Source organism: Oryzias melastigma, linkage group LG15 (assembly GCF_002922805.2).
Source record: "Oryzias melastigma strain HK-1 linkage group LG15, ASM292280v2, whole genome shotgun sequence".
In the NCBI taxonomy this organism is placed as follows: domain Eukaryota; kingdom Metazoa; phylum Chordata; class Actinopteri; order Beloniformes; family Adrianichthyidae; genus Oryzias; species Oryzias melastigma.
The window spans coordinates 20,554,784-20,565,768 of record NC_050526.1 but is presented as its reverse complement, the minus strand read 5'-3'; the positions used below and the strand labels follow the sequence as shown (position 1 = coordinate 20,565,768).

General features: G+C 39.7%; 1 protein-coding gene across 3 annotated transcripts in view; it reads left to right on the top strand.

The window, feature by feature from the left end:
- Positions 1–10,985, top strand: part of dlg5a (discs, large homolog 5a (Drosophila)) — a 39,086-nt gene that overhangs the window by 1,115 nt on the left and 26,986 nt on the right. The window lies entirely within an intron of this gene.

The window sequence follows — 10,985 nt, the reverse complement described above, 5'->3', positions numbered from 1 at the left end:
TGAAATCAGTAGTATGACGTGGTTTGTGCAAAAGGTACCCTGACTTGTTTCCATAACAACGGGTGTGCTGACATGTTGGACAGTATCAACCCATGCCTGTGCGCACGTTGAAGCCATGCTAAAGGAGGATCATTTGGATCCTGGAGAAATCGTGCTAACATATTTCAAATTTCTCATGGTAGTCTCATTATTTATTTATACTCTGTTCTTGAAACAATTCCTCCGCTACTTAAATGGCTCTGGTTGCTGTTTGTAAAATCAGCGAGCAGTGTTAGGGATGGAACAATGTACTTTCCTCACGATTCGGTTCAAATTTGGGTCACGGTTTGATTTCTGTCTTAATTTGCTAATGCTACGTCCTGCTGCTAACTGCTGGACTTTTTCTCCATCCAGTCCTTCTGCTCACCTGGCAGGTGTGACCAATGTGCCTTAATTGGCAGCTATATGGCTATTTAAAACGGATGAGGCCACACCAAGGCAGGCAGGGAGCAGGACAGAAGAGTTTGGGGTTGGACCTTGGTAGTCTTAGTTTGCGGGCTTTGTTTATTTGTGCGTTTTAGGTAGATTTTGGTTAGCAGGGAGCTGCTGACTCCAACGGTTGACATGTCTGGGTCATCAGTCTCCCTGACTTATTTTATTTTTGGTCAAGGTTCCGGTTCCCTATGGTTTGTCTTTTTGTTTGGACCAGCGCACTAATTATTCAAGTTTTTTGTTCTCTCATTTCAGGACACAGAGTTTTCTTTGCTTAATAAACTGTGTTCCCTTTATTCTCATTGGTGTCCAGTTTTTGTTATTGTCCCCTTTTGTATTCCTAGACCCGAGCCAGTTTTACCCATAGGGGACGTATCAGCCAATAAGCAAGTACCAATGAAGAAAATCTTTCCAGTTGTCTTATACTAAGCATTCTGTATTGTAGCAATACAATAAGTGCTAAGTCTTTCTTAAATTTAAACATTATAAACATACTGGTATCCAGTAGAAATGCTACGATTCACTTTGCCCACGATTTGGTTTAATAGTCAAACAGTGGTTCAGAATTATATCATCCATAAAGAGTGCATATCTCAAAGGGTCTTAAAACCCAAGTGTTCCCAATGGCCTTTTGTATTGTAATTTTTGCCAAAATTAAGAAACCTGTGTTTTCTTAGACATAGTTTCTGCAGAGCGGCAGTAGTCCTGTCATCACCCTCTCCCACTAGCTTACAATTCCTCATGACCTCCAACCTAAGATTACTGGTGCAATGAAAATGGCGAGCAATACTGGAGCTTTCCAGCTGTACAGTTTTGAGCCAGATGCCAGCTCGGACGAGGAAAACAAAGACGCATATGGATCCAGTCGCCTACAAGTGGATGCATCTGAGTGGAGTAGGGAGCTTTCTATCTGCCGATTGTAGCTTCTACTTACAGCAACAAGCTTTTTCATTTTTAACAAAGAAGTACTCAAACACAATTTGTAGCTTTATTTTCTTCATGTTCAGAAAATGCCACAAGATGTTGGCACCAAGACAGTTTTCATCCCAGTGGGTCTTGACATATACATTTTTATCCACATTAAACACCTATTTTGACTATATTACTGATATGACCTTGTAGTTCAAAGTAAAATAAGTGATGACTCGTTCACCAAGTAGTTTAATGCCAGCAGGTACAACTTTTCCAGTAGTGCTGAGTAGGTTTGTGGCTGTTCTGCTGACAGGATCACTAAAGGAGTGTTGCTGCTGCAGCTGCATTCATCCTGCAGTTCTTTACCTGCTCCTACCTGCACATTTCGTCGCTCGGTTGGCCCATTGATTTCTTTGGCATGACTTGGCAATGTGGGTTAAAGTTTTGCTGCCTTTCTTGGACCATTTAGCATCTATCTTTACATTTATGGCGGTGCAGCAGGCCTTAGAGTTGACCGACCCTGTGTTGGAGAAGAGTATGCACACAAGTAGTGAGTCTGGCTTGTCAGCCTGGGGTTATTCAACAGAGGATTAGGCCCTGCTTGCCCCTCTTTGGTGTAAACTTTCGTTGCGAGGCATGCTTTATCATGCCTCTGCAGTCCTCTTCTATATTTTTTTAGCTTCCTCTGTTTTTACTTCAAACCATTATGGTTTTCTTTATTGTTTTGAGTATAGCAGTTGGGCTGATGTGATTATTGTTTTAGTGTGACTGAAAACAAGCTGCTCGCCGATAACCTTCAGCAGAAGAGGCTTGTAGAGCCAGCTCGCGGGGATGAAATCCTCCGAGCCGTGGTGTGTCAGTGCGCGGCGCTGGCTGTGTGTGAAGAGAGGGGAATCGGTGTGATGAGTTTTGCTGATAGCAACCCACTCTCAGCTTGTCCTCCCCTCATGCTGCCTGCCCGCTCTTGTCGTCTGATGTGCTTCCTTTGCCAGCTGAACCTCCAGCCACACACGCATTCGTTAAAAAAAAAAGCTTTTTCGCTCTAAAGGAAAAAAGCTCACACATTAATTCTCTTTTTGCTTAAAGCTCAGACTCTGTAAGAATGTAGTGCTTATTCTGCAATTCAGTGCACAATTGTCTTGTTTTGCCTGGTTTCTGAGTCTGTAAGCTTTATAACTGTCACTTGTAAAGACATTTGAAATAAAATTGCAAAGCAAATCCCTTAGAGATTTGCATGCCTTCATTTGGATGCGTTCATTTCATGCATTTGCCTGTGCAGTCATCTACAAACGCCACACAGACATCCCTTTTTTGGTTGAACCCAAAGAACGGAATAATAGAGATGTACCTTGAGCAACCCCTCCCCCTCCAAGTTGGTCTCCAGGGTCCATGACAGTGATTTAAACACACTCGGAGAGGAGGGGAGCACAATTCTCCTTGACACTCTGCATCGTCCACAATCTGCTGCTTCTTCTGCTTGCTTTTCCTTTTCTTGTCGTCCTTCTCTTTTCTGACTCTCCATCCATCCCCTTTGACTTTTTTTTTTCTCCAATTCCTCAACTGTTTCCATTTCTCTGTTAGAGAAGAAAGACAAGAGGAGGGTAATAGAAAGAGGGAGTAAGAGAAAGGCGGACAACAGGCCTTTTGTTGAGGAGTTGAGCCGACCCAAAGTGCCGAGTCAGCAGCTTGCTCTGTGTACAGCAGCCTAGGACATTGGCCAGTGTTTATGTGTTGTTGGAGGGGGTGCTCTCTTCTCTGTCAATAAGTTTCTGTCCCGTCCCATAAACCACAGTGGTCTCGCAGACGTAGTTATGACCTAGGAGGTGCTCTATCTTGGCTTCTTTACGCCACTCTGATGTCATGTCAGTGTCAGTCATTCAGTGACACGCGCTGTCGCTCACCCTGTTATGCTTCCCTTTCTATTAAGTCCAACTCCAATCATCCTTTAAGCTATTTTCAAAGCGTTCCTAGTGGCTTAATCATGATTGAGTTGTTTTTAACCAAAATTTAAAGAACATAGCTTCTGCAAAACTAGTTTATTAGAAAGTCGCCTCTGATTTGTGGATAGAACTGTTGGTGCAGAGGAAGCCCACCCTTATTTCCCGTCATCCATACGTTTACACTTGTAGCTTACAGCCCCTAACATTAGTGATGCAACATAAATGCAGAGCAATATTTGGAGCTTTTCTAGCCATATATTTTTGAACTAGAAGTCGGCTCAGACGAGGAAAACAAAGACCTACATGAATTTGTCTGCAAGCGGATACATTACAATGAAGTGGAGCAGGAACCTTGTGGCTTGACGATATAACTTCTATGTCACACCTACAAGCTTTTATCGAATACCCAAACTTGTTTGTATCCTAATTTTCTGTACATATGTCCTTTTTATTATAAGAAAAAGGCTACAAGAACATATTAAAAATACAAGTTCATTTAAGTGGATCTATAAATAGAATGATTCACCGTATTGTCGTCCCTTTTTAGGTTCATCTAACCTCCACAGCCAAAAGATAAAGCAATAACAGAACTTTATCACCAAATTTTATAACTAATGTGTCAAAATTCTAACCATTTCCAGCACCCATCACTGTAAAGGACAATGTCAATGTCTTTTAGACACATGAAGTTATCCAAAAAATCCACCACACTACCAAGCTGCTTCACTATTAACCAGTGTTCATTTTAGAACGCCTTTTCTTGTTTGATTTTTACACGCTTCAAAAAAAAAAAATCCCTTGAATGAATTTTGTTGTATTTAGCCACCACGTCTTAAAGTCCAGTCAGTGAAAGTATTATCTGACTTTTACCCGGTCCAGGATCATAGATGACACACGGAGCAGCTTGTTGTCATTAGCATCATGCTATACTACATCGCGGTCACCAAATCAACGCTTCATAGAACTTTATGTTGCTGTAAGTCCAGCAGGTTTGTCATCTAGTTCTGATTGGATCATGTTAAAAAGAGATCCAAAAAGTTAACTTTCATAATCATCAATCCATCTTAATTTTAACAAGTTCATCCTGTCAGTGTCTGAGACACACAGTGTACAATTAGTGCATATTTAGCATATTATTTTTGTTCAGTACATTTTAGAGCTTGGCATTACATTCCTTTAATTTTGATTACCTTTTGTGATGTAATCCAATCAATTTCAATTTAGCAATGCCAAGCCAATTTTGTTATGAAAATTATTTCCTAAAAGCCAAACGATTTGAATTGAATGTAGCTGAAAGGCCTAACAGAAAAGCAGTATTTCTGCCTGAGGAAAAACCAATAACTGATTTACAGGAGATTTATCTCATGGTTTTTGATATTACATTTTTAAGAGAAGTTTGAGTTTAATAATGGATTATATTTTTAAACCCAACTTCAATTAATAACATGGTTGCAATAAAAAAAAAAACTGACATTAAAACAATGACTGGAAGAAAAAAAGCACAGAACCTCAGTTAACCTCGTTTTCCTGGATTAGGGTAATCAAGTCATTTCGTAAATGTATCTCCATAAATGTAATCCGTGATTTAGCAGATGCTACATTGTGTGCAAATTTATTCCCAACTGTAATTCTGAAGATAAAGCAAAGCTAAATGAAAATAAAATGCACGTTGAAGGAGAAAATAATCAAAGGAATTTTTAGGTACCGGTAAGTTGCTATGAGAAGACGTGTCCACTATTATGACCAGAGGTGAGCAATAGTTCACATCGTTTTCCAGTGCTGGTGATGAGATCAGCATTGGCCATTTATTTCTTTTTTATTCTTTTTTTTACTAAGTTTTCACTTTTAGATTTTGAAAATAGGTTCAATTTAACCAAAGTGGTTGTTAGTAGAGTTCTGATCTTAAGTATATTTTAAACTGGTTTTTGTGCCTTGTTTTTTCTTCCCACACCTTTTCCATCATAGCTCAAGGAATCTTAGTAAAATGCGTTTTTTAAATTAATGGCAATCCATTATTTAGATTTGGATGTTGGATTTTATTTGCGCCACAAAATTCTTATGTCTAATATATAAAATTTCTAAATTGAGATAACTTACTTTGTCCTCTTTTTTTGGTGACCTTTAAAAAAAAAACACTTGCTAATTAACTTTTTTACTATCACGTCATGCAATGATTAATTTCCAAAATAAGATGTATTACATTTTAGAGGAATATAGTAATAATTTGCACCATAAAAGCAGCAGCTACGTGTTTAAAAATAAAAAATCAGGTTTTATCTCAAACCTTCCCCAGTCATAGAGACACACTTCAAAAGGAAATGATCAGTGCTAAACAAGTCCTCATTGAACAGAGAAAAGGTTGGGCCGGTAAGCACTGTGGGGCTTTTCACTGCAGCTTAGTCACCCTGACATGTGGATGGACTGACATGACCCAACATTTACCAGATTGCTTTCATAAATCAAAATAAGACTTGTGTCCGAGGGACGCACTGGGTTTTAGTCAATAGTACAGAAGATCTTATTTTGAAAAATGCTAAAGGTCAGACACGGCTCCATTTGTGTAAAGGTGAATTGGTCCGACTCGGCTGAGAAGATGAACACAGAGCTGTTAGTGGAGTCTCTAGCTTATGGTGGAGTAATCCTGGCTCATTGATTCCTTATGTTAAATGTCTTTGCGTTTTATGTGCAGACTCCTGAAATCAGATGATCTTTGATTTACACTGGTAGTAAGCTTTGCTGGCTCAATGCCCAGAACCCTGCTCGATTGTGTCCTTACCCCTGCAGAAACCCCACAACTCGCCTTCATTTCTGGAGCATATGAACGAATGATGACACATTTCACCTTTTCTAGATAAAGAAATCCAACAGCAAAAGTACTAAATGCACATTAGTGACACAAATGCGGTAAATGTAACTTGCCTTTCTTGGGTTAATAAAGAGGGATGTGTATCTTTCCCTCTCACACGATTCAATACCTATCTCAATACATGGTCCACACGTCGATACATAACTTTTTAGTGATTTGATACAGTCTGATTCTTTTACCAAAATCACTAAAATGTAGATATTTCTTAATCATGCCATTTAAAGCTATCAATAATAATGCATGGCATTTGACAGAGAAATTTATTCAGGTATTGACTTGGAAAAAGCAAGGTTATGATTGGACGTCTTTTTGTTTGCATCGCATAAACAGAAAAAGTAAGGGAAAAAGTAAGGGAAAAAGTAAGGGAAAAAGTAGGGAAAAAAAGAGAAACTGCAGTTTGCCAGAAATCAAATATTTACTTCTTGATTGATTTTATACCTTTGAACCAAGATAATCTTGTTCATATCTGTGGTTTTTTTCAAACAAAACTGCAGTTGCGCGATCAAATTTTGTTACATATCTAACTGATACGGCTTACTGTTACTGTTACTCCCACGATCAATTTTATATCTTAATATCTTTTACTTTCCTAGGTAATAAGGAAGTTTAAGCAGTTCTATTGTCGTTGGGGGGAAAAAAAAGGCTTCTCATTTTACTGTTTTGTTTTTGCATTACTGGTAACATTATTTATCTCAACACACTGTTTTGGACGTATTTACAGAATTGAGACCAAACCCGTCAGATTTACCTGGTAGGTCACGCAAATGAAAGAAACCTGAAAGCATTTCTGTTGGTTTGCTGCTCAGCGTTGGCGGAGAATAAGAACCCATAGTTGTGACGGGATTTTGCAACTGAGACACCTCCTGTTTAAATTATGTCATCCACATGTGGAGAGCTGGGATTTAAAGCGCCGCAATGCCGCTTGAAGATATTCTTTCTGCGCTCGAGCTTAATGCTGACACATCCTTCAGCCTCACCATAAAAGAAGCTGTTCTGTAGTTGAAAAGGTTGTGAAGCTGAGGACGCTAACGGGGAGCGGGCTGAAGGACATATTGAACTCTACAGGCACACAGTGTGTGACTTATGTAATTACTATTAATCACTGTCAATGAAAAGTCGCTAACTACAGAAGATGATGCAGCACCAAGTAGCTCTATAAATATGACGATACCAAGAAAAGGTCAAATCTTTCAAACAATGTAGTCAATGTAATCTATTGAAGCAAAAGCAGATATTCAGTGTTTTAGGTTTGAAAACTGTTATTTTAATGAATTACCCAAAAGTAGGAGTCATTTTATTGTGCTATTTCTCTACTAGCATCTGTTTTTTTCCCCACACTGCAGAACTCACCTTTTATCTCATTCAGTTTCTCCATGGCAACATGTGTCATCTTGGTTAATGTGGCGGAGAACATAATCTGGTTGTTTGAAGCAACTGTAGCTTAGCACTCGGCTCGATTGTGAAGGAAAACAGACGGAGGAGTGGGGGAAGTGGAGCCTCTGGAGTGGCGAGCACTCCCCTGACCTATTTAGATCACAGCAACAGGCCTTTGTTAGCATTGCTTTAGGTCCTATGCGGCAATATCAGATTTGATGAATTGGTTTCACTTTCCATTAAGGACTGGAGATGTGTTATGTGAAGAGCTTCCAGTGGATGTGTGAATTTCTGTGATTCTGGCTATCGGTCAGAGGTGGAACCTCTGCTGGATTTTTCCATCGTGAACCAGCTTATCTGTTCTCCCCTGAAGGGCGTCGGTTTTATAGATGCGCGGAACACGTTGGCTATTGATGAAACTTATAGATTGTGCCGGGTGCTAATAGGTATCAATGATAAAAAGCATGTTGCTGCTGACTCTGCATTGACCACCGGATAGCTAGTGTGTATCTGACAGGCGGTCCATACTGCATTCACATGCTGATGGATCCAACTCATTAACCCTTGACACATATATACATTTGTGCACATTTATGCACATTTTTGTCCTTGGAGCCGAACAAGATTGTGAGTTAATGACGATTGGTGAGTTACCTTTAAGGAAGCAGTTTTTTTATATTGCTCTTTTTACAGAAAGGATGACTAAGTGCTTAACCACACGGGTCAAAAGCTGCATAAAAGCAATAAATTGGATTAAATATAAAATAATCATAAAATATTGCATGCATAAAAACCCGCATTATGTTAAAAGGCTGCTGAAATCCAAAGGTCTTTAGCTGCATTTAGAGTTAGATTACTTTGATTTTAATTTATGATAGTGTTTCAAATTGCATGTTTAAAGATATTTAATATTTTGTATTTATTTTATAGAGTGGGACAAAAAAGGATTAAGCGTCTGAGCAAATGTTATTAATGAAAAGGGTGGAGGAAACCCATCAGTTTAGGCCATATATCATGAAGCATGCGCCTTCATGTTGGTCTAATTTTTTATTTTTCTATAGTTTAATTATCCTAGAATCAAATGTCTAAATCTGCAGTGAAGGTCTTTAAAGCCATCTAGAATGTGGCGTAGCATCTCACTTAAGTCAGGGGCCTCAAACTGGCAACCCACGGGTCACTTGCGGCCCCCAAGTTATTGAAAGTTCAATGTCTACTAAGCAATATCTTCTGAATGTATGCTTATTTGATGACAGCTTGGTATTTGCTTTGTGATATTTCAGCTTGTTGTATGCTTAAAATTTTGCATTTGGTATTGTCGTTTGATCTGGTCATCGGTAAAGTCCTTAGCAACAGTTGCTAGCGACGTTAGCTCCTGTTGTTTCATGAAGATATTCCTTAGTAGTACATAGACATGAACAAATGTTCAATAAACTTGCTCAGTTTACATAGACAATGGACCCAAAAATACAGCTAGTGGACACACAAACATATTTTTGGAACAAATGGAACCCCATACGACCCAGCCTTAGCCAGACTCTGCCTTCAGTGGCTCCGTGGTAAAATGAGTTTGGCAACCCTGACTTGGGCTGTATTCAGATTGGACAGATTTGGTTTACTTAAAGTGAACCAGAGTTTGTTTCCCCCGATAATCCGGACCAAATTTTCAGCCTGAATACACCAAAAAGTGAATCTGAGGAACTGCTGACTAACCCATCTTTCTAGGTGGTCTGGGTTTGTTTCCAATTGGAATGAGCTCAGAGTTTTTCCTCTGTCTGAATAGGCTCCAAGCTTGGAGTGGTAGAACTGAACCAAAACGGCCACCGTAGCCGGGTATAATGTGATATAAACAGAGAGCCACGGACAAAGGTGGAGCAATGATGCAACGGCAACTCGCTAAATTTTGGTCGAATGAATTCAGGCTTATTAAAACAACTCTTGAGGTTATACACATTACCTCTAACACTGTTATCCCGGCAATCTATAGGTCACAAACACTTATCAGCCCACATTCATAGCCAACGTCTTGTGGGATTCCTCCGCCGTATTAAAGTACAAAAATAATGCCTCGTTCCTACTGAGTAGTCCGGTACAGTCCGGTTCAATCCAGTATTTTGAGCGTTTCTATTGCTAAATGGACGTGTTAAACGGTTCTGACCCGTACCTGTTGAGGACCCCCATTCATTGTAGGTCCATAGAAAAATAGAAGGGGATGGTTGAGGTAGAACCAATGTTGCCACCCGCTGATTGGCAGAAAGTGATGACGACATTAGAAAGCATCAATATAGCGCTTCCTCTTCATGGCCGCATTCGTCTTAGCTGCCCGCAATCTTCTCTCAAAGAACATTAAATTCCTGTTACAAACGATGTACAAAAATCAAAGTAAGAAAAAGACGAGCTGCTGGATGACCTCCATTGTTGCTTTTCTAGTCGTCGCACTACAATGATGCAATGACACGCTAGCAGTCTACACCACACGTGCTGTGAAAACAAACCGCTCAGTGGAAGCGAGGCTTAACCCAACTGGTCCATCCCGTATCACTCCTCCAGTATTGGACCTCTCAGCGGAAACGAGGCTTATGTGTTGTACGTGGAAACAGATGTTCAAAATTGGTCCGAAATATGAAGTTTGAATGAATGAACTATCCCAACAAGGATCGCAAAGCTTAGGACTTCCATTATTCTTTCTCTTGTTGCCCACCCTTGTAATTCCTGGCCAATGACTGAAGAGATATTTAGTCATGTGGTTTTACTCAATCCGGACCAACTTTGGTGGACTCAATCTGAACCAATGGACTTTTCGTGTCTAAATGTACCCATAGTTTTTTTACTCTAAACCATGCCAGTTACATGGCTAAGAAAAAAATTAAATCAAAGCTTTATGCGTCATTGTATTTGCTACAGAGAAATAATTATGCCTCCACAATGGGTTACATTACTACTGATAGTGCAACATGAAAGTAATGGCAGATCAACGCATCAAAATTCCGTTGTAGAAAAAGATCAAATGTCTTTTTTTTCTCCTAGTCTTACATCATCAACTTGTTTGCCGTCTTTTTTGATCTGATCAAGTTTGTGCATTTGACCTATTTCTCTTAAAGTCTCATTCTTAAGCTCTAAAGCTCTAAAGCGACGGGCATGTGATGTGCATTCAAGAACTTACTAAACAGGCCTTCTTGAACACACTCTCAGCATATAGTATTCACGTTGGACCATCGCTACCCAATACCAGCACATTAACTCTCAGGTGGAAGAGGGTTGGTGCAAAGTGTCAAAGCAGTGAAAAAGCTCCAGGTTTTTTAAAGCTAGGACTGTGTGTAAGCTGATGATGGGAAGTAGGGGCGGGCTCACTTCGAGCCAATATTCCCAGCCACAACTCGGAGACAAATTTCCAATGAACTAGTGCTGCTCTGCAGAAACTATGT